Here is a 25122-nt window from a genome sequence, read left to right as displayed (position 1 = left end):
ATACCTCGACACCCTTTGTATGACTCTCTAGAGTGAATGCACAAACAGCCCAACTGTCACCCTCCTCGGACGTGGATTCCACAAGCAGGCAGAGGCACAGAATGGTAAATCAAGAAAATGCCTACTTTCCAAAAGTACTAACAACAATAGGGGTTAAGCCCAAAGGACTGGGGCCAGTAGGGCTATTCAAAACGCAACACGAACACCTGGCTCCGTACAAGCCTACACTCCTACTATTTATGGAGTAACGGGCAGACTATTCTTTTATCTGTCCAAGTAGAATTTTTATTAAATAGTCTTTAAATTGATCCAAAACAATTTTTTCAAAAGACTGAAAAAGAAACTCATATTTCCCAAATTGACACGGAAACCATCACATATGAGTAACACAATTCGCAGTCAAAAACAAATTGAACATGCCCATTCCATAAATGATCTTCTCTTGCAGAATTACACACGTCAAAAGTGTGCACGTGGCGCTTTAAAAATACAGTAGAACGAGTCCACTGTCATATAGATAAAACGCGTGGAATCAACAAACTGGAGCGGCTGCTCCTAGTTCAAGAATCAGGTACACAATAAATTAGAGATATATATGAGAGAGAAAGGTAGTTTGGGGTTGATGCTGTTGCATCACGTTTTTCATTTTGTTTTTTTTAGAATATCCCGATCATGTTTGAAGCCCTGAAGAGAGAGTCCCAGTACTATCCAGCCTGGGTCTTGAAACGCGTTATTGGTATTTCGAGAGGCATTTAGTTAAATCCTAATGTGTTGAGTGTTGGATGTATTAAAAGATTAATTCATTATTTCTAACACTCTTGTGATAGTCTTGTTGAAACAACAAGTTTAGTCCATAAAATTGGACTCTTTTCACAATCACTTTTGTGTTTTACACAGATGATGCAAGCTTTAAATGTTTTTTGTACTTAATTCATGTTTGTATTTAAGTGATTTTGTTGTAAATAATTCTTATTTTGAAGTATGTTCAATTTGTTTTTGACTGCGAATTGAGTTACTCGTATGTGATGGTTTCTGTGTCAATTTGAGAAATGTGTTTCTTTTTCAGTCTTTTGAAAAAATTGTTTTGGATCAATTTAAAGACTATTTAAGAAAAATTCTACTCGGACAGATAGAACAATAGTATGCCCGTTACTCCATCAATAGTAGGAGTGTAGGCTTGTACGGAGACAGGTGTTCGTGTTGTGTTTTGTACTTTCCTAAAGTGTCATTTCCAAACACACAATTTAAACACCAACTTCACTAAAAGATGTATTTTTAAATTGTGAGTTGAAGGACCCTAAACTCCAAATCTCTAGCTCTTCCCAATTGAAAGTTACACTTATATTATAAGGCAGCGCCAATGATGACCTATAGGAGAGATAGTCCTTACAATAGTGAAACAAAATTAGCAGTATTTCACTGTTAGGACTTGTAAAACACATCAGTACATGTCCTAACTATTAAATACATTGTACCCTGCCCTTAGGGCTACCTTGGTCCTACCTTAGTTGTGCCTTGCATGTAGTAAAAAGGAAGGTTTGGGCCTGGCAAGTGGGGGCACTTGCCTTGCCGACATTGCAGTTTAAAACTGCACGCAGACACTGCAGTGGCAGGCCTGCGACCTGTTTGCCGGGCTACTCATGTTGGTGACATAATCGGTGCGAAAGGCCTACTAGGAATAAGAATTGGGGCAGACACAGGAACAATCAGACCATTACCTTTTCAGACTCCTCCAACATCTCCATTGAGGACTCGGACCCTGGGGAGGGCACCAGCTCAAAGCAAAATCAAAATATACCACAACCACTCCTACCCCCCATTTGTTAAGGGGGGAACCGCGGACGTGGCAGAGGGAGAACCAGACCAAACTACCAATACCCAGGCGAACGTCCAGACACGCCGCAAGTTTTACCAATGGGGCCCTCAACAATGATCCCATAGGGTATTGCTCCAATCCCTCCCTTCACCACTTCCATACCTGATGTCTTCCACCAGCCCAACATTGACACCATTCCCATATTTAATCTCTCAACACGTTCTATCCTCGGAGAATGTCTCACTTTTGAGCAAGATACTATTCCTTTTCCCTTCCTTTCCAGAGTGCTGCCCTCCTCCCGCACGCTTGTTTCCTTAGATGTTGGACCTTCATTTTTGGTAAGTCCTCACAGCCGTCACTATTTTTTATTGTATTCAGTCCCCCTTCCTTCCGATGGCTATTACCTTGTCCTCCCTTCTTCCCAGACCATTTCTTGGACATTGACCGCCTCCAAGCCATAACCCCTCAAGGTTTCCAGAAGTGTAGGATTCACCCTCTGACCTTCCCCCTCCTCTATCCTCATTGATTGCCGCCAGGTATTAGCTTTTGCTCCTGCCTTCGGTTTTCCCTTGTAATTCAATTGTTTTTCTGGGCCCGAATCCTATTGATTTTCCCTCCGTTTCTTTTTGTTTCTGTAGAGCACTCTTATTGATTTGTGTAACTATCGTCCTGATGATGACCTCGTTAGAGAGGTTGAAACGCCATCGACGCCACAACACCAATTACGAGTTAAAGAAACAAGGAGACCCTAGGAGTCAGACGGGACAGAGGGTAGGTACATTTTTGTAAGGAACAGTGGTCCCATTCAAGCAGAATAAATTGACATGCCGCAATTAGTACAATGAAAAATTGGGTTTTATGTTTAAGAAAAATGCAAAGAATAATAGTAAATTACAATAAAATAGTAAGGAAAAAGTTGAACGGTGAGTGAGTTGGTGGCAGGGTAAAGGGAAATCAGCCGATTTCCGGTACCCAGGCAAGTGATTAAAGGGTGACTTTTTGGTGCACGAAGGGAAGTATTAACAAAAAGTCAGTAAAGCATTTCATACGCCAACATTACAGATAATAATACAACGGAGTTTAGAAATGGTTGTCGCCGATGTTTCGATCCCTGTGCGAATAATGGGATCTCTTCAGGACAGGAGGATTTCAAGATTACCTGGGGGTTGCCTAGTAGGGAGGGGAGAGAAGGAATTACAGTTGCAGAATTTAAGAGAGAGAAAAGGTTCAAATTAACAATAAAAAGGCGCGGGGGAGGGTGAGTTGGGTAGAAGGAGGATAGTGAGAAAATTGCGAATAGTGAATCCTAAGATAAGAAGTAAAATGAGGAAGGAAGGAAGAGGGGTGTATCCCTATAGTGGTCAAGGGACCAGTGTGAATGGGAAGGGGAAGTGACACGGAGGGATGGCTTGTTTCCATGGCCTCTCCCCCTACCATCTGCACATACCTTCCTTAAGCCTAGCCCTGACTCTGGGTCAAGAGTGTAAGAATGAAACTGAAACCCAGGCCTCCCCTCTGCCTTTGAAGAGCATAGTTTACGACTCCACCCCCTGGCCGGGCATTCCTATAGACCAGCACACTGCCCTCCCAGCAGAGATGTTAACCTGAGGGGTTCTTTATCACCTCCTCAAAGCAGCCTGGCTAATCCACTTAACTCTGACCAATCAGGGCAGACCACTGGAAGGCTGAATTTGGACTTACAAAAAAAGTCTTATAACTTCTTGTATGTACACTTTAGGAGTATTTACTACTACCATTCTGGGAAGTCTTTGAATGATCCGGCTAGTCCTCTCCTATCAATTTTTATTAATAATTAACTTCCTACCATGTTAACCTATGGGCCATGGGGTTTGCAATGGGGAAAATGACTTGGACCAGTCTTCTAGCACCAGGGCTTATAAAAAGATATTTTATAAGTATTTCCCCAATTTCTACATGACCCCCACCCCCTGTGCAACTACGGGAGACTTTAGCGGTTCTGAATCTTCATAAATATTGCAGATCCTCCTTACCCAGCGTTCCTAGCATCAAAGTCAAATTTGACCAGCAATTTAACACAATGTGGGGAGTGAAATGGGAAATTTCACTTTACCCAGGCATATAGAAACTCATTTTATAAGGGTGTACCTTATAGATAACTGACCCCCCACCCCTGGGATACCTAGGGGAGACCCTGGGGGTTCCTAATATGCCAAAACATTGTAGGTTTTCCATTTTTAAGCACCCCCCCCCCCCCCCACCAAAGTCGAGTTTGAGCACAATTTACGTTTTCAAAGCAGTCCTGTCAGCCAGGGCTGGTTTTAAACTGACCCCAGGCTCCAGCAGAGCATTCTTGCAAGTGCAGAAAAATCTGCTGGCCTCTAAACTGCCATGCCCCAGGGTACTTGGGACTTCTAGGTAGTTTCAATCCCCTGCCCTATTATATACTGGGGGCTTATGGGGTAGGTCATGCCAATTACAGGGGTACCCCACCATACCATAGTGTACCCTAGTGTATGTTGGGTGTTTTAACTGTACTCCAATGTGTTCCTTTCAGCTTGGCCCTGGGCCTGGTTAGGGAGAGCCCAGGGTCAGTCAGTCAGTTACCACCAGTTCCAGTCAGCAAAAAGTTTGGGGGTGCTCAGGGCACAGGATGACTTTGCAACACCATTCAACATCGAGACTCTGATCTGATGGTCGGCTTAGACATTGAGTCTCTCAACACCAACATTCCACACTAAAAGGGTCTACAGATCATCCAGAATTTACTCGATAACCGTCCCAAACCTACACGTATCCCGACTGAATTCATACTAGACCTTCTAATCATTGCTCTAAACAACAACTACTTTTTGTATAAAGACACATTCTACCTACAGGTCAAGGGCGTCTCTATGGGAGCTTGTTTTGCGCCTTATTTAGCTATACTTTATGTACACAATTTGGAAACTACACACATCCTCACCCCAGCGAACCGTTTCCTCAATCAAATCTGCTTGTGGTGCAGATATATTGACGATATTCTGCTACTCTGGAATGACACAGCTGGCAAGCTTTCCACTTTCATTGATTGGCTGAACAACTGGCAGCCCATCTAAAATTTACATCTGAATCTAGATCAAATGACCTTCTATTCTTGAACTTCACCCTTCATGCAGAAGAGCAAGAGGGTTCCATCGTTGTCCCGCAAAGCCACAGAACGCAACACGCTCCTTCTTTACTCCAGTTACCATCCACGTGGCCTGCGAGATGGTCTCCATTTTGGTCAGTTCCTTCGTATACGAAGATACTGTAAGTGGAAAAAGGATTCCTTCCGTGAAGCAGCTATCCTGTCTGAAAAACGTCCTAGTCGTAGCTATCCTAAACGCCCGATTCCCCGTGCCTGCAAACGCACATGGTATTGCCAGAGGGATGTCCTCCTATCACCTAGCACCAAACATGTCCATACACTCATTCCCTTTGTCTCCACCTTATGTCCCTCAAGCGATAAAGTCATTAAAATTATTTTTTAAAAGCTGCAATGTGCTCTGCACACAAACCATATTTCAGGAACCCCCCCTTGTTTTCTTATAAGAGAGGCAACAACCTGTCTGACCAAATGGTATGGCATGTTACCTGGCACGACACCAACAAAAATACCACATCCATTGCCTCGCTATGGGGTCTACCACCCATACTTAAACACTTTAAATGCCAGATTTGCGTAGCCTGCCCCCTGACCATAAACACCAAAGATTTCACGGTCAGGAACAGCGCATACCAACTTGAACAATTTTCCAACTGTCGCATGACGAATGTAATTTACGCCAACCGTTGCCCATGTGGCTTGATTTACATTGGCCAATCTACTCAAATGATCAAATAACGCATCATACAAGATAAGACAAATTAAATGCTAAATTGAGACTGGCCCTCTAGTCTCACACTACATTGAAAAACAACATTCATAGACTGATTTGATCTAGCAGGTGATTGACCAACCTACCCTACCCTTGCGTGGAGGCAACTTACAACTGCTTCTTAACAAATGCAGATGGATCACACAATGTGACTCTGTTAATTAGGGATTGAATACCCTGGACAATGTAACACCACTATTGACACCCATCGAGCCAGCCCCCCTCCCTCTACCCCTGCTCCTTGGGTTTCATTCCATTCACACGTCAGACGGTTGTCACGTGAACACTGGTCACCGTCTCCTTCTTCCTCTCATACTAGCTAAACATGATACCTGGATAGATTAGTTTCACACACATTCACTCCCTTGTACCAGGACACCCGCTGAGCATACTCTGCCATGTGGATTTTACTGTGTATTGATCCTGCTATTCTAGTGTATATACCAGACGGTGGTCCCGTCAACACTGGTCCCTGTATGTTTTTCCTCTTAAACACGCTATGACGACACCTAGATGGGTGCGATCCTTACTCATATTGATATCATCCGCCTTTGCATCACGATACCCATTAAAAAGATACTGCTCTAAAGTTTATACCGTTTGCCGATCTGGGGGCTATATCGTGCCAAGAAAGCCATTGCTGGTTTTTACTTTTTAGGTCTCGCCTGAGCCAATGCATGCGCTGGTCTGGCGAGACATTTAGTGAGTTGGGGCTTTAGAAATGTGACCACAAGCTTTTGCTTGTGTCCTAAGGCTTGCTATTACGTGCGCGTACAGCCGCCATCTGGCTTTCCTCTCTTGTCATGGGTCGTCGGCTTTCAAGCTACGAGAGCTTTCTTTCACATTCCTGAAGTCGCTAGCTTCCTTTTCATTTGCGTTACTAAGCAATCCTGGGCGGAGCTAACTGTTAAATTAAATGAATCAGGTTATTCGTGTTTACAAGCATCTCCTGAGAAACGCGGCAAAACTTTCAAACAACATTGTTTCTGTGGTTTGAAAGTTTTGCCGCGTTTCTCAGGAGATGCTTGTAATCAGCTTTCAAGATAAGAGAGCTTTCACATTCCTGAAGACGATAGCTTCCTTTTCATTTGCCTATATATCCCTACCGCTCTTCTACCTCTCTTCTACCCCTCTACCTCTCTTCTACCCCTCTACCCCTCTACCACCCGTCTACCCCTCTACCCCTCTTCCACACCTCTACCCCTCTTCCACACCTCTACCCCTCTTCCTCTCTTCTACCCCTCTTCTACCCCTCTACCTCTCTTCTACCCACTGTAACTAGCAAAGACACAGTGTCACCGCAGCATCACTCGGCACCACCACAGCATCACTCGGCACCACCACAGCATCACTCGGTACCACCACAGCATCACTCGGCACCACCACAGCAGCATGACTCGGTGCAACAGCAGCATGACTCGGCACCACCACAGCAGCATGACTCGGCAGCATGACTTGGTGCAACAGCAGCATGACTCTGCACCACCACAGCAGCATGACTCGGTGCAACAGCAGCATGACTCGGCACCACCACGGCAGCATGACTCGGTGCAACAGCAGCACTGAATCGGCCCTCATTCATGTAATGGATGACATTCTAAAGATTCTCGATCAAAATGAATCCTGCCTCCTGATCCTCCTTGACCTTTCCTCTGCCTTTGATACGGTCAATCATGACAACCTCTTAGCCATTCTGCAAAACAGGATGGGCTTTGGTGATCAGGTGCTACAGTGGTTCTCGTCCTTCCTCCATCACAGATCGCAAAGAGTCAAGGCAAATCACTCTCTCTCCAAGCCTTCGCCTGTTCTCATGGGGGGTCCCCCAAGGATCTGCTTTATCTCCTATCCTCTTCAACCTTTTCTTGGAACCATTAGCTAATGCACGTAACTCCATGGATATTCATTTCCACATGTATGCTGATGACACGCAACTCTACTTGAAAATCTCATCCCCGGAAAACCTCATATCACTCCACACCATCCTAACATATACTCAAAACTGGTTAACTGAGAACCATCTCCTGCTCAAGACCTCAAAAACTGAATTCTTGCTCGTCTCCCCTCAGAATTACACCCCCAATCTTGACCTCTGGATGAGCCACCTCACTGCTTTCAACTGCACTCCGCTCATCGTAAACTCAGCCAAATCTCTAGGAGTCACCATGGATAAGAACCTGAATATGAAAAATCGTATCAGCAACACATGTAAAGGAGCAAACCACTTGATTAGGACACTCAAACATCAAACCTTTCCTTCCACTTAAGGATTTCAAGCAGGTGGTTCAAGCGCTGGTCCTACCGAGGATTGATTACGGCAGTGCTACCCTCTGTGGCCTGCCCAAATACACCCTGGCCCCACTAAGGGCTTCACTGAATGCTGCTGCTAGATTGGTTACAGGCTCCAAACGCAATGAGCGCATATCGCCAGTCCTAAAAACTCTAAATTGGCTTCCCTATGAAGCACGAATCCAGCTAAAAATTGCCACGATGACGCACAAAGCAATCCACTTCAATACGCCCAGGTATCTGGCGCAAAAACTTGAACTATCTTGTGGTGTAAGAGTCTCTAGAAGTGCTACTACCTTACTCTTGAAACCACCTATCTTTAACAAAAAGAGAACCTCCCACAGAGCTTCTCTGGCGCGGCTCCAAAGATGTGGAACTCTCTTTCTCCAGAAATACGCAGAATCACCAGAACAACGGTGTTCAAACTGGAAGTCAAAAGATTCCTGATGAATAAACTCCTTCAGTAATTGGGCTAATCACCTTGGCCCGTTGACATTGTTCCTACTTCCATTGTGTCAACATTTTATTACTATACTTTTTTTTTTGTGACATACTGTGTTCTGCTGTCGTTACATTGTACTTTGTTTAACACAACTTCCATGTGAATTTCCGTGCACTTTATAGATCTTGTTCGCGCTATATAAAACTTTATAAATAAATGAATAAAACACCTCACAGCTGTGCAAATTGCACATTTTTTACCACCCCCCTCGGCAAAAATGACAGCTTTACGGACCTCCTCATGGAAATCCTCACTGCTAAGGTGTCCCCAAGCTCTAACGAAATTTTTCTTGGTGACTTTAACTTGCATTGGAACGATCCTAAAGATCCTCAGGTTAATGCAATCAGAGACCTCTTGGCTGATCTGGCCCTTACCCGAGCTTGCTCCCTCCCTACTCACGCGAAAGGTGCCACCCTCGACTGGATCATTGCTAAGAAATCAGCAGTCAAACTTATTTACATTGATCCTTGTGATTGATCTGACCACCACGCCATCACCTTCCTCCTGCCCAGCACTCGCAAATCATGGGCCCCCCCATCCTGTGATTCCCAAACGATGGGTTAGGGACACCAAGAACCTCAACCACGAGAAATTGGCAGCCCCTTGTGAGTCTGACCTCCCCCTCCCCTCCCCCCCCCCCCACCACAGTGGTCACAAACCTGGCGGACCACTACTCCTCCACCATATCGGATGACCTGGCACCGCTAAAACTAAAAAGAACACAGATCAAAGACAGAAACCCCTGGTTCAGTGGATCCCTCAACAAGGGGAGGAGGTCCCTGCGACAGTCTGAACATATCTGGAAAAAACGCCCATCTGCAGCACATCTTTAACTCCTTCGCCAGGCCAGAAATGTCTACAACAAGAAAATTCAACCCAAAAAAAGAATTCTTCAGAACTAAACTGGAAAATGCGAAACATCGGCCTCACAAGCTGTTCGACTTGGTCAAACACCAATCCAACAAACTAGTGAAAACTGCCAAAGAAACACCGAAACCCTTAATATCAAGTGAGGAATTCTCTTCCTTCTTCTGTGACAAAATCTCGGCCCTAAGAAATGAGCTTAAATCTGCAACCCACCACCAAAATCAAAATCAGCCAGCTCCACCTCTTCTCTCCGTGTTGTCCACCCAAACCTCACCCAAAAACCTAGCACACTAGTCCAACTTTAATATATATGACGATCAATCTATCTCAAACTCTTGCCTCCCTAAAACCGAACAATCACTTAACGATCCTCTCCCCTCTAACTGCCTAGCTGCCGCCTCCAAGGCGATCATCCCTTCCTGGACCTCAATAATCAACGCCTCCCTCCTACAGGGCTCAATTCCTGACTCGCTCAAGGCGGGTCAAGTTGTCCCCATCCTAAAGAAACCTACGCTGCACCCTTCCTCCGCCGAGAACTATAGACCCATTTCCAACATCCCGCTCCTTGCCAAAGTTCTGGAAAAATGTGTGCAACAGCAGCTAAGCCTTCACATCAACAACTTTCACCTGCTAGATTACTTTCAATCAGGCTTCAGACCGGGACACAGCAGAGAAACCACCCTCCTCCACATTGTTGATGACGCTCTCCAAGCCCTAGATCTAGGCAAAACATGTCTCCTAATCCTTCTAGACCTCTCTTCCGCCTTTGAGACGGTGAACCATGAAATTCTCCTTGAACGTCTCAAATCCAGGATGGGGTTGGAGGGCACCGTCCTTGAATGGTTTAGATCCTTCCTCCAAAACCGCTCACAAAGAGTCTTCATCAATGGCGATCTATCCACCCCCTCTCCAGTCTCCGTGGGAGTCCCCCAAGGATCAACCCTCTCCCCTACCCTTTTCAACCTCTATCTTGAACCTCTCACCGAGGTGCTTCGTGCCGCCAATACCTCCTACCTTATGTATGCCGACGACACACAGGTCTACATAATCTCTTCCCCTCAGGACATTCTCTCCCTAAACAAGGGCTCACTGCCAACCAGCTTAAACTCAACGCAAACAAAACCGAATTCCTTCTGATCTCCCCACCCAAACCAAATCCAGACATCCAGGAATGGATCAAGACAATCACGGCACTAAACTGCCCTCCTACCATTGTTGACTCGGCAAAATCCCTGGGAATAACCCTTGACGGCAGCTTGAACATGCACAGCCTTATAAACGCGATGGCCAAAATGGCTAGATTCCATCTGAGCTACCTAAGGAACCTAAAACCCTTCCTCGATAGGTCCGACCTTAAAATGGCTACCCAGGCCCTTGTCATCTCCAGACTTGAATATGGATGCTCTACTCTCGCAGGGCTACCCAAGAACTCTCTGGCCCCACTGAAAGCCTGCCTCCACACCGCTGCCAGACTCATAACGGGCCCAAAAAAATTTGACCACATCTCTCCCCACCTCAAAGCTCTGAACTGGCTTCCCCTGGAGGCCAGAATACAATTTAAACTGGCTTGCATAACTCACAAAGCTCTGTACACGAACTCACCGACATTTCTTGCACAAAAACCCGTGATATCCGGACAGGCCAGAAATTCCCGATCTGCCAAAAACCTGCTGTTGCAGCCAGCACACTTCCGGAAGAAAAAAACCTACAATCGAGCCTTCTCTGTAGCCGCTCCAAGAATCTGGAACTCTCTTCCACCCTCCATTAGAAGACTCCCGTCCTTGGCACACTTTAAGAAGGAGACCAAAACTTTCTTAATGGGAAAATACCTCATCTAGCGAACTCTTTACAAGCACCTCACAGACTTGCCTCTATTTATCCCAAATGAAGCGTCGACCTCCGCTATGATGCACCTCGTGGATTGGAAACCTTTTTATTGTTACTCTGCATGCCTCAATTTTTCTCCCTCATGTAGCTTGACTTTAAACTGCGTGCTCCTCCTGTATCCCTCTCTCTCCCAGTGTGATCCCTCCCATTCTTATGTTTTATTCCCCCCCCCTTCAATCCTGTAAAGCGCTCTGATACCCTCACGGGTCTGGTTCGCGCTCTATAAAACTGTAAAATAAATAAGGCCCCAAAGGCGAGACCTACTGGCTATGCCAATGCTTGTAATTTAAATTTACTGTTCCAGTTTATACCGTGATTGCTGTTAACTGTAATGTATAATTTAATTGGCGCACACTGTGAACTTGTAACACCACACATATTGAACTTCTTGCACTTCATGTAAGTTCGCAAATCTGCTCCAAACCGTCTCCCTTTCCCTTACTGCTTTCAACTACCTTGTGTTCCTTTTCCGACTTCACTCCTTTCATACTCCTCCCCCGGGGGTACTGACTTGCACCGACCCTCGTTCTTCCCCGGCCTAGTTTTTTCCTTTGACTCCCTGTATAACCTCACGTTAACCCTTGTGAGCGAGGACAATTCCTGAAAGCCGCCTCTCGTGCCCTGACTGCGACCTTGAACATGGCGCATGGCCGAATTCATTTGCCTCTCGTGCCATGACTTCTGCTGGTCACCTTGTTGTGTCCAAATAATTATTCCAAGGGCCACACTTACCATTGGCCCGCAATATCAAGTAAAATAAGGAGCAGTTGGCAACGTGGAAGGTTCAAACGTTTATTAGTCACCATATATCTCTATATAGAGGAGCCTCGTCGATCCTCACCCATCAGGTGCGCCGAGGAAGACTGCTGGCTCCTTGACAGTAACACACTTTTATACATTGTCAGCATAGCATACAAAACCTTATATGTGGAAAAGTACCAGTTAGTCCTGGCGCCCCTAATGAGCTCATGCCTATTTCTAGTTTCGGTTACACACACAAAGGGTTACTATCTTTACAGAGAAGGTCGGAAGGGTGACTCCCTTCTCGTCCCAGGTCTAGAGGAATTCGCTTGATACTCCCTTTTAGCAGATGTGACCTTGCTTCTCAGCAACTCTGTCTGTCTCCTAATAATTACCGAAGAAGGGGAAAGGCAGATGGTGTGCAAAAGGCCACGTGACTCCCAAGCGAAAGAGCCGCAATCCAAGATGGAGGCGGTTTGGTTCTCGGCCCTTTTGTCATGCTAAACGTAACGGGGATTTCGATCCTTTGAATGCACCATGGCTAATCATACCATCATTAGATATACTGCGCTAATCATACCATAATGACTCGAATACCTCAGAACGGCCCTTTTAGCGCAGCATAGCTAATAACGAAGTCAGTCTTCAAAAATACCCTCATCAATCTGCATTAAGTCATGCATCTCCTTCTGAGTCCGCTGAGCATCTATCCTGGTTTGGACGGGCGTGGGCTTAGGGATGGATCGGCGAACCTGAGCAGCACAATATGCACAGCAGGCAGGCCCGCACTGTAGACAAATGCAACAGGTGAAAATGAACCCTACTACTCCCAGGAGAATCATGAATAACTTCCATCCCCAGGTGGTCACCAAATCCCAAAACCACCCGGACAAGGACCAAGTACCAGTCTCGGTGTGAATTTCAGAGGCCAGTCGATGCAGTTTCTGGATGGCCAGATGGACGGAAGGGGCGGAGTCAGGTATATATACACAACAGGAACTGCCGATGACTCTACAAGCTCCTCCATGATCAGCTAGGATAACATCTAAAACAAGACGATTTTGAAGGGTCACGAGCCGGGTCGCCTGGAGCTCCACCGTGATATTAGTTAATATCCCTGCAGTAGTATTAACCACCCCTTCCACCACTCTGGATAACCTCCTAACTTCTTTACTATTGAGGATGGGTCCCCATATGGGCAACGCCCCTTTTATGATATCAACGAAGTGTTGGGCTGGAGTGTCAGTCTGGTCAGTGGCATCATTACTGGCGGCTTCAGCTTTCAGTCTCCGCCGATTTAATGAATGAGACTTATGATAATCAGAAGGAGCTATGTAAACTGGTGGGTAAAGGAAAGATAAGTAACACCTACCCGTCCATCCTCTGGGTAGCCACGTGTATGCGTTTTCACCGCACACAAAATAAACATTGGGAGGGGTGAGTGTTGGGGGGCTACTGAATGTCTGCAGTCTATAAGTGTAATTACATCTACTATACCCTACGAACAAATGTCCAGTACCCTGCACGCAGAACGAGGAGGATGTATTCAACACCGGGACCGGAATGATTTTTTCATCTGAGACATTTCGCTCCTGGAAGTATTTGAAATACTCAGTAAAGTTAAAAGTCATGAAATCCAGTACTTCATCCCTCAACCAGGTATCATTTTCATGATCAGTGTATACATTCATGCAGGCGGTGGGGTCAAGGGTACCATCCGTTCCCTCAGCATTAGGGGTAAAACCTTGGTGTTTCTCTATATATGCTAGAATCAAAGCATAATCCTTCTCTGAGAATCGACGTCCATCTATAGTGTAGTGCTCGTACAACATGGATAACATTTTAAACCAAGCTTCGCAACTACCTAAATAAGATAAGGGCACTGGTATAAACAAATCTTGCTTATGCATCACTGACGGAAGAAGCCCACAGACCCAACAATCAGTAACATTTGTGGAGCTATGAGTCTGGTGCAGCATTTCAATGAAAGCATTATGTACATATGTCTGTCGGTGTCTTTCCTTATGAGGGGCAAAGGTCTGGAAATGATGTTCCTTAGGGGCAGGAGTAGACATTATCAAGGTGTGTACAGGATGACGAAACTCTAGATATATGAACAAACCTAAACATAGTGCAAATGATACAATCAATATAGAAATGAAAACAACTTTAACACGCAAGCTCCATGAGGAGAACATTGGCAAATGCGGGGGAACGGCACGGGGTACTATGGGACGCCCGTCTTCAGGGACAAAACGAGCAAAAGGGTACATTTCCTCACTAGAAGTCCAATATAATCTCGGGAAAAGGGGGTCTACAAGCAGTCCGACCTGCCGGAGGGTGCTTCTTTCCTGTGTCCGTATAGAGCCTCACAGGCAGACTCCTATTGTTCAGAAAAAACAAAAAGGTAAAAACTTCTCGCGTTGGAGTCACACTTGACGCAACTCGTGTTGAAAAGAGACCTCCACCTGGGCCCCTCCGTTTATCTGATCAATGTCTCTATCTTCGTTCTGAACAGAGCTCTACTTAAAGTTCCATGCTCTCAACGAGTTCAGTCCAGTGTTCCAACAATCCTCAGGTCTCTGCGGGGGCCTCCAGCTGCACTTGCCGGGGCTAGACCTGGGATTGTCTATTTCCGGGGCCGCAGGTGATATCGATCCCGACCAGGGGTTTCGGGATTCGCAAACAAGGTGGGCACAGTGGGGTCAGACGAGGAGCTGGGCTACCAACCAGATGCTTCACTTTGGACGATTGGGTGGCGACAGAAAGGGGTTTCCACGCTCACAGCACTCTCCCCTTGCCCGTCAACCTCTCTGCGGGTGTCCGGGGAAAGTGACTCTTCTGTGCTGGGTTCACCTTGAGTTGGCTGACCTTCCTCCTGGTCAAGTTGCTCCCTTTGCAATGGGAGGGGGACTCGCTTAAGATGGGAGATATGGATCCAGTGCTGCTTCCCTTCGACTTTCACCGCCGTTCGTGTGGCCAGGAGCACCTGGTACGGCCGGGACCAGCGCGGATCCAAACTCGACTTCCGTTGGTAGTTTCGGACCAGGACCCACTGTCCCGGTTCTACGCTGTGTCCAGGACCCTCCGGCAGGGGCTGCAGTGCGGCAGATATCTGTTGATGAATGGAACGAAGATCTTTAGTCAAAACATACAAATAGTCAGTCAACATAGGATGGTCAATGTCCCTGAAAGATTTGGGCCGGGGTACTCCCCATACGTTGGCAGGTCTGCCAAAAATTACTTCATAAGGGGAGATACCGCTCCGTGAATGGGGAGTAGTTCTTACAGACAACAGGGCCAGGGGCAGGAGATCGGGCCATTTTAATCCTGTCGTGTCCTGAAGCTTAGCCAATCTCAACTTCAAAATCCCATTATATTTCTCAACCAGACCCGCTGACTGAGGATGTCGGGCTGCATGTAACTTCTGCCGGATGGACAGACCCTTGCATACATACTTAACTAGGTTAGCATTAAAATGTGTCCCGTTGTCACTCCAAATCACCCGTGGCAACCCATATCGAGGAAAGAACTCTTTCACCAGAGCTTTCGCAGTTGCCAGAGCAGTATTTTCCTTCGTGGGATACGCCTCCACCCGTTTACTAAAGGTACAAATCACCACTAGCACGTATTTCAGATTGTTAACTCGCTCTAGCTGTATGTAATCCATTTGGAGTACTTCGAAAGGCAGAGTGGGTGGTGCAAAACTACCCGCCAGGACGGGAATACTGACCCCAGGATTATGCTGGAGACAAATTATACAATGCTGGACCAAGTTCCTAGCTGTCTTATGTATATTAACATTATACCAGACAGGATCCAATATGGCACAGATGGCCTGAACTCCCACATGCGAAGGTCCGTGTGCCATGGTCACTACCGCATTTACAAATGCGTTCGGCAGTAACCATCTACACCTCTCTGACAGATCAGTCCAACACCCATTCTCATCAAGACTCCCCACCTGCTCTTGCCAGTATGTCAGCTCTTCCGGGGTCACCTCTTTCTGCAGCTCTTTCACGCTATCTATGGTGTTGTTAAAAACCCCTGCTTCTATCATTCTTGTTACTACAAGCATAGAAGTGGTGTCAGACTGGGCCGTTTCCTTGGCGATCCGATCTGCAAAGAAATTTCCCCTCCCCACATCATCAGTTATAACTTTGTGTGCACTGCATTTGACTATAGCCAGGGTCTTGGGCAATGTTAATGCGGCTAGTAACCGTTCAACTAATGTCCCATTCTTTATTTTCTCACCATGGGATGTCAAGAATCCTCTTTCCGCCCATAACCTCCCGAAGCTATGTGCTACACCGAACGCATACTGGCTGTCTGTGTAGACATTTAGCCTGATGCCTTTCCCTAACTCGCAGGCCCTGAATAATGCAATCAATTCGGCCGCCTGGGCCGACCGGTATGGTATCTTCGCTGCCTCAACTACCGTTTGCAGAGTAGTGATCGCATAAGCCGCAGCTGTCGTACCATCCGGTAACCTGAAGCATGACCCATCTACATACAATTCCCCTTGGGCATCAGATAGTGGGGTGTCAGTTAGGTCTATCCAGCCCTTGGTTTCTTCTTCAGTTCGAAAGATACAATCATGTACGTCTTGTCCACCGCCTCTCGAAGGGAGGGGTAACAACGTGGCAGGGTTCAAATTAACACATCTCTTGATCGTTATATGAGGTGCAAACAGGGTCAATTCGTACCCTGTAAGACGCGCACTAGTTAAGTGCTGTGTCTGTGTCCTGTTTAATAATACGTCCACAGCATGAGGCACCATCACTGTTAGATCCGTATTCAGGACTAGCCCTTCCGATTGTCTGATTGCTATGGCAACTGCCGCTGTAGCCCTCAGACAACTGGGAAGTGCTCTGGCGACATTGTCCAAAACCGCCGAGAAATATGCACAAGGCCTTTGCTTACCACCAAAGTCTTGTGTCAACACTGAAAGAGAACAACCGTCCACCTCATGCACGTAGAGCACAAAAGGTTTCCGGTAGTCAGGGGTGCCAAGCACAGGAGCAGAGCAAAGAGCAGTTTTCAGAGCGGAAAAAGCAGTCTGGCATTCATCAGTCCAAGGTAAAGGTTCATGCACATCCTTCGTAGTTAGATACAGGAAAGGTTTAGTCAAGAGAGAATAGTTAGCAATCCATTGGCGACAGTAGGAGGTTATGCCAAGCAAAGCGCGGACATCACGTTGCGTGCGAGGAACAGGCATGTTAGTTATGGTTGCGATGCGCTCAGAAGTCAACCGTCTTCCCTCCTCCGACAGGAGATGACCGAGATAGGTCACCTCCGGTCGACAATATTGAAATTTAGAGAGCGACACCTTGTTACCGTGAGTGGCCAGATGTCGTAGCAGGGTAACCGTGGCATCACGGCAACCATGTTCTGTATCAGAAGCCACAAGGAGGTCGTCGACATACTGCAATAGGACATTACCTGGGGGCAATTGTAAAGAGTCCAATACCCTCTTTAGGGCTTGGCTGTAAATACTAGGACTTTCGGTGTACCCCTGGGGGGCGCGACAGAATCTAAAGCTGCGGCCTCCCAATGAGAAACCGAGCAAATGTCTACTATCTGGATGAATGGGAATACTAAAGAAAGCATTCTTCAAATCAATCACCGAGAAAAATGTGGCAGTGGGAGGAATCATGGTCAAAATGGAATTAATGTCTGGTACCACAGGATACTGGGGTACCACAATCTTATTAACTTCTCGTAGGTCAATCACAAATCGATAGGTATCAGCATAATCAGGGGACTGGGGTACAGGGGCTCGTTTAAGAATCGGAAGAATCGGGCTGTTGCAGATATTGGAAGCCGTTTCCTCCACCACCCCTGTTTTAATCAGATCAGAAATAATGGCCAGTAAAGCACGTTCACCCTCGGGGGCTATTTTGTATTGCGGGATCCTCGGCAATTTAGCATTCTGTTTCAAAGTGATGGACACTGGGGGAATTTGTAGGTACCCGACGTCAGTGTCCCCCAGGGCCCAAAGATCCCTCTGGAGTTTTGCAAGCTCAGGGGTTAAGGAGTCCGTCTTTGAAAAACATTGAATGGAGGGGATAGAGGGATTCCTAATGGTCAGGTAAACTCCATCGGGGGAGCAAAAGATGCGGGCATGTAATCTTTTTAATATATCCATACCCAGGAGATTTTCCCCACACTGGGAGGTGAGGAGGAAAGGTGATTCGATCGTTACTGGTCCCACAGTAAGGGAAAGTGGCTTCGAAATGGGGCTTACCACCGGAGTTCCAGAGAACCCCACGGACACATTAGTCTGGCCAGACAGAGCGGCCCCCGGGACCAAGGCACGTGAAACAGAACTGTTCATAGCCCCTGTGTCAACCAAAAACTTACCTGATGCCTCCAGCAATTGTGCATGGACATAAGGTCCAGCTTGATCTATCGGGATTGACACATGCCCCTTACTGTGCCCTTGGCTATCTTATGCTTGAGTGTACCCGGTGTCTCCATCCCTCACACGTCCGTCATGGTAGTATTGTTTACCCTGACTTTGATCGAAATAATTCTGACTGTTCTCACCTCGTACCGCCTGTTCTTGTCTCGTGTATCCGCCTCGATGCCCACTTACTCTTCCCCTTCCACGACCCCTAGAAGCAGTGTTCTGCTCATACAATAACGGGCATTGAGCTCTCCAATGCCCCTCCTCCTTGCAGAAAGCACATTGATTTATGCCTAGATCCGTTCGCCCAGTCGTGTGCGTGGGCCCCGCCCCTCTTGGAACGAAATTCTGCAACCCTCTTCCTCTTCCTCTACCCCTCTCCACTTGCTGTAGCGACACTCGTGTCTTCAAATCTTTCGACTTTCTTTCTGTCTTATCCTTGCTCTCGTTTTCCCGATGCTCATAATACTGAGCCATGCTTAGTATCGTGGAAGGCGTGGTGGTCGTCCAGGTACTCTCAGCTGCCTGTAGCCGGGCCGATACCTTGGGTAGCAAATTGGTTACAAATCTATTAACAAATAAACGCACACCCCCCTCCGTAGCCAAGTCCTGTCCGCTGAAATCAATGAATACTCCCTCAAACCTTGTGAAAAAATCAGATACGCTCTCATCCTTCTTTTGCTTACAGGCCGTCAGCTTATCCCAATCTACTTTTCTAGGTGGGATCAATGAATGCATATAGGTTATTATTCTCTCAGGTAAAGCCAGTATCTCAGGTCGGGGCTTGTTCCCCGGTTTGCGATCTCTATCCCAATTTCTCAGTTGGTCCCATGTTCCACCAAATTCCGTAACATGGTCCTGGTCGTGTACCTGGCGCCAAATGTCCACCGGTACCAATAGGGCAAAGAATAATTCAATATCTGCCAACGTCATTATTGCTGACGAGGCGGCTTCGGTCAGTTCTTTGTAATATGCAGTGGGGTTTTTTCTAGGATCTGGCAACTGGCTTTTTAAGGATAATACCTCACTCCGCTTCCAGGGGGTATAGACCCATTGTCCCTGGAACCGGGCGTCTATTCCCGGGCGGGTAACAACACCGTTGTCATCCACCACCGCGGCAACTTCCGGATGGAAGATAGGGTGTACTTCCCGCATAGGGAATTGGGAGGATCCGGCGGGAAGGGCGGACTGCAAACGAGTTCTATAAGAAACCAAAGTCTGCACCTTCCCATACACGTCTTCAGGCGTCAATTGGGATTTGTGAATCTGATCAAGGATATCATACAATATGGCCGGAGCTCTCCCTCCCTGGTGTACCTGTTCCCATACAGAGATGAGACGGTTGGCCATATGTTCCAGGGCATGCTGTTGCATTACCGGTTCGTAGTCCCTCATGGTACTCCAGATATCAGCAAGAGTATAAATAGGATGTCGCATCCACTGGGACGCTTGTGTGGCAATAGCTGCCCTTTCTTCCGTTCCCAAAGCAGAACGAGTGAACAACCTCCTACCCTCCGTTAGACTGGTCGGATGTATTGGAGTAGTCACAGCTGCTACCGGCGTTGTACTAGCGGAGGAGGAGGGCAGAACAGAAGGGGAAGACATTGACCCCGGCAACAGCTGAGGGGTCCCGGCTGCAGCTGCCGTCAGTAAATTAGGCAGCATGGCTATAACGTCAGACACAGATGTCGACAACCGGGAGAGGTTTGGCAGGGAGGGAGGGGTAGTAGTGGCCGGGGGAGCCGAAGCCGAGGCCCTCAGGGACATGTCCGGGGCGGAGGCCCTTGACACCTCTGGATATAGTCTCTGGGGCACATAAGGGGGCGGTGGCCTGGTGTCCAACAAATCCTCTATTTCATCTTCCGCATTTGGGCGGGTCACATAGCTTTTATCAACCTTTAGTCTAAATTCGCGATTCATGCAATCCAATCCTTTCTCTACTCTTTCTCGGTCATAGGCCATAGCTTTCTGAGTAACGTTCTGTCCTGCTTTAGCTCTAGCTACTTTCTCTTCCCTTATTCGCCGTTGTTTGGCCTCCTTCTGCCATGCAATTAGAGCATCGAACATGGCCTGCCTACTTCGCCTAGAAAACAATTGTTCCTGTAGGAACGCAATTTTCTTTTCATCAAACGAGCCAGTCTTGGGCCATCGTAACTCTTCATTACCCTTGGTATACTTATGCCACAGAGTGCAGAACAATAGCGGAGAGATCCCATGTTTTACATACATAAAATGGCTTGGACTGCCCTCCGGCGGGGCGGGTTGGCTCTCAGCTAATCTGAAGTCACTTGTGCGGCAGCAGCAGCCAAAACAATTCAGTTTACTAAAACAGGACATTTTGGTTAGTTTTCAGACATGTACACATAAGACAACAATCAGCACAACTCATACGAAACATACAATCAGTATCAGAGAACCAAGCCCGTCGACTCTGGTTCACAGTCCAGACATAAAACTGCACGCGAGATTCCGGCCACCCTCCTGGCTCACCACTAAGAGCAGCCCCCCCCCAATGGGGACTTGCCCCGTCGGGAGTACGCCCTGTGGCTACCCAGTCTTAGGTCACCGGCCCCTCCACGTGCAATCCGTCAATATTCCTTCGGCACGCTATTTCTAATCAAATCAATACAATCTGTACGTACTTTGAGTCAAACCACTGTAATGCGAAACCGATCAAGCAAGACACCACCTTCCGGTGCGTGCCTTCAAATCAATGCACCGCTATCCAGCGCAAGCTTCAAACAAATGCAGTCAGTGTTCTAACCAAAAAGGCATTGTTCTCAACGAATGCTCTTAAATCAATCAAATAGCACACCGTCCTCGACGCGTGCTCCAACAAAACCAATTGCACCGTTTACAACGCGTGCGTCAAATCAACTTCAACAAAAATAATGCACCGTTTACAAGGCGTGCGTCAAATCAAATCAATCTATACTCACCGGGTGCACCCAGATACGAATGTTCATTCTCCGCTGCCAACTCCTCCTGATCAAATCCGCCCCATGTTCCGGGTTAAGCCCGTAGGACACCGGTGAAGGGTGACTAGCAGCAGGGGACGTACCGAAAAGTCGCGCAGGGTGGGAGAAATCCTCGACTCCTCTCCCGTCAACCGGTCAGGACGCCCCCAATCCCGCCACCCGAATACGGGGGGGGGGGAAGACCCTTTCACGGGGTCCCTTCGTGGTCGCCAACTGTTGTGTCCAAATAATTATTCCAAGGGCCACACTTACCATTGGCCCGCAATATCAAGTAAAATAAGGAGCAGTTGGCAACGTGGAAGGTTCAAACGTTTATTAGTCACCATAGATCTCTATATAGAGGAGCCTCGTCGATCCTCACCCATCAGGTGCGCCGAGGAAGACTGCTGGCTCCTTGACAGTAACACACTTTTATACATTGTCAGCATAGCATACAAAACCTTATATGTGGAAAAGTACCAGTTAGTCCTGGCGCCCCTAATGAGCTCATGCCTATTTCTAGTTTCGGTTACACATACAAAGGGTTACTATTTTTACAGAGAAGGTCGGAAGGGTGACTCCCTTCTCGTCCCAGGTCTAGAGGAATTCGCTTGATACTCCCTTTTAGCAGATGTGACCTTGCTTCTCAGCAACTCTGTCTGTCTCCTAATAATTACCGAAGAAGGGGAAAGGCAGATGGTGTGCAAAAGGCCACGTGACTCCCAAGCGAAAGAGCCGCAATCCAAGATGGAGGCGGTTTGGTTCTCGGCCCTTTTGTCATGCTAAACGTAACGGGGATTTCGATCCTTTGAATGCACCATGGCTAATCATACCATCATTAGATATACTGCGCTAATCATACCATAATGACTCGAATACCTCAACCTGCAAACCCGGATTGTCTCCCTTCTACACACCTCATCTGTTTTGGAATCCCTCAGAGTCCGCGTGTAACTGCTACCAACCAGGTTATTACCTAAACCTCTTCCTCACATTCTTCCTGTCCCCCTTTACAGGCGGACATCCCTAATCCCCTTTCCTCCATTACCCTTTCAGTCGCGGCACCGGCAGATTTCCTAGCCCTGCTTTTTCAGATCCGTCTAATCCTGATCTTGTTTGCCTTTGACATAACACGGAAATCTTTGTGTTCCGACAATATCCTATGCAGTAAGCTTTACCCGATTGCCTTTCTATCCCTCGCACAACCATTCCTGGTTGTTTTTATTCACCCATTTTGTCCCATGCATTCATTCACTGGTACTTAATTTATTTTCCCTTTCCCTACAGACCTCTTCACGAAGACTTTCTGCCTTGACTTGATTTATTCTACTCATAAGGTTACCCCGCAACCCCCGCAGGTAGTCTTCTCTCCTTTCGCTTTACCCCTTACTCCAGGCGGGTACCTCCTGTTTTTCATTTCTCCTCTTATCTCCTTATACGGCAGTCATCGTATTCCAGTAACCCGGTCCTGATGATGACCTGAAATTGTACAGGTTGAAACGCCGTTGACCTTTCAGCACATCCGTGGGCGTTATTGTGGTTTCTTTAAATAGCAGGAAATTCATAAATTATTCAGCTGTTTTTTTTAACCATCAACTGAATTGTTCCTTGCGCCATTTTTTGCTGTTACCTCACACTTGTCACCTGTCACTTGTGCTGTTCATCTTCTTCACGAGCACATATGTGCACACAAACGTTTGGGTTACACCTGCATATAATGTTGTGTAGTGCTGATATATCTACTTCCATTTATTAACCGAACCCTTTCTTCTTGTTAACTATTGTGGTCTCCCTTATTTCTCTTCGTTTTACATTGAATTGTTTCTTTTATGTAGTTGCCTAATTTAGTGATTACCGGTTGATAGATGTTGTCATTTTGTTAAAGGCCCACTAGTAGCATTTGAATTACAGGCCCTGGGCACCCGCAGTGCACTTTAATACGGTCTTAATTATAAATCAAATATGCCAATCATGGATAACCAATCACAATTTACACAGAGAACATATGCACATTAGCACTGGTTAGCAGTGGCAAAGTGCCCAGAGTCCTACAGCCAACAAAAACACGTCAGAAAAAATAGGAGTAATGCTGGAGCAAAGGTTATCCCTAGCTCCGACCACCTCTCCTACACTCACCCCCCCCCCACTCCCTTTCCTCCAGGCTCTCTCCTACATAATTCCCTTTCTCCACAGCAGGCCCCTCCTCCTGGCTCTCTCCTACACAATCCCCTCTCTTCACCAAGCTTGCCCACTCTTCCCCCAGGAAACGAGTTTCCCCTATCCTCCGCAACACCAAAAGACCCCACTCACTCTCTAACCCTCAACTCTCGAACCCTTCCCCCTGATACCCAAAGTCCTGCCTCACGACAATTATACTGCCCACTTACCTTACTCTCCTGTACAGCAGAGACGGAAATTCTCCTCAGGGGACGTCCCCCATCCCCCCCCCCTCCTCCTCATCGTCTCCTTTCCTGGGACTCTCCTACCTCCACCCTTGTGAACAACCCTTCTCGTTCCCTCCACAAGAGCTATGAACCACAATCAGATCCTGCATCTTAGCTCAAGGAAATTAGCAGGGAACTTTTGAAAGTCAAAAGCTGACATACAAAATCTCATTAACATCACCTCTGAGCTGGCCCTTCACCTCTCTTCCAACAAGACCTTGCAGGAGATCCTACATATGATCCAACCTCACCCTAAGCTACCACCTCCTTCCACTATGTTGGCGAGTGACCTTGGGCAGAAACCCCCAGGTCAGGACTGGAATACCACTCCCTACCCCAACGCCCCATCTTGACCCGCTAGATCCAAAAGAAATTTATCAGAACCAGATATTCTCTCCCTCCTCCGAGCTTACAACTCCTCTCTTATGGTCATCCCAGAACCTTCATGGAACTTCACAAACCGCCCCTTCAATGGCACCTGGAGCTACTAATCCCAAGCGAGGCAACACGGAGGCTATACAAAGCATTAAATCTAACTCGCATAGAGCTCCGAGTCTCAATGCCAATGCCCTAAACATTAATAACCTCATGCAGATCCCCATTACACAGCCCTCGCTCACTGACCACATATCACACCTGAAACACAGGTTACTCAACTGTAGATCAGCTATGAAACCTGCCACGGACCTTGCTGATCTCATCCTTGCTCAGGAACTAGACCTCCTTATCTTCACCGAAACTTGGCTCACCGACTCCTCATGTCCCTCCAAGCCACAACATTAGCAGACTTGATCGAGCTCAGAGAATGGATGGTGGCATAGCCTGTATCTACTACAACTTTCTCTCTCTCAGCAAAACAGTCCCCTTCTGCAAATCTCTCATCCTGTGAATATTTATGCATAGACATCACTAGCAAACATAGACCCTTATGCAGCCTGCACATCTTCTACCACCCTCCAGGAGAGAAACTCCCTCTAATTGAACAAAGTATGGAAACCATTTCCTCCAACCAGGGCCGACACTGCCACCAGATCTTCCTTGGTAACTTCAATCTCCATTGGAATGACCCGAATGACCAGGCGGTTAACAATCTCAAAAACCTCCTAACGGACCTCTGCCCGACTCCATTCTGTGACAGTCCCACGCACAATTTAGGCTCGACCCTCGATCTAATCTCCAATCCCAACGCCATTCAGCTCGAATCTGTTCTCCCCTGTGACTGGTTGGACCATCTCTATATCACCTTCCGTATCCTAGAAAGTTGGAACTCCAAAAGATCGCAACCATTAAAACAAAAACATTGGAAAAGAACGCTGCAAAATTTAAACGTTAATG

General features: G+C 47.0%; 1 protein-coding gene across 3 annotated transcripts in view; it reads left to right on the top strand.

Moving 5' to 3' along the window:
• LOC146830093 (uncharacterized) overlaps positions 1-25122 on the top strand; it is a 106433-nt gene that overhangs the window by 11529 nt on the left and 69782 nt on the right. Inside the window, exons 1-2 of one of the 3 annotated variants that reach the window (XM_085604321.1) lie at positions 2100-2154; positions 2455-2587. The exons of 1 other annotated variant lie outside the window; for it this stretch is intronic. The gene's annotated coding sequence lies outside the window, so the exon portion shown is untranslated. Of the gene's footprint in view, positions 1-2099; positions 2155-2454; positions 2588-25122 lie in introns of those variants that run through there. One more of the 3 variants, XM_085604320.1, reaches the window with a different exon arrangement.

This window comes from Triturus cristatus, chromosome 5_1 (assembly GCF_964204655.1).
Source record: "Triturus cristatus chromosome 5_1, aTriCri1.1, whole genome shotgun sequence".
NCBI classification, from domain to species: Eukaryota; Metazoa; Chordata; class Amphibia; order Caudata; family Salamandridae; genus Triturus; species Triturus cristatus.
This window is presented reverse-complemented; position numbering and strand designations above follow the sequence as displayed.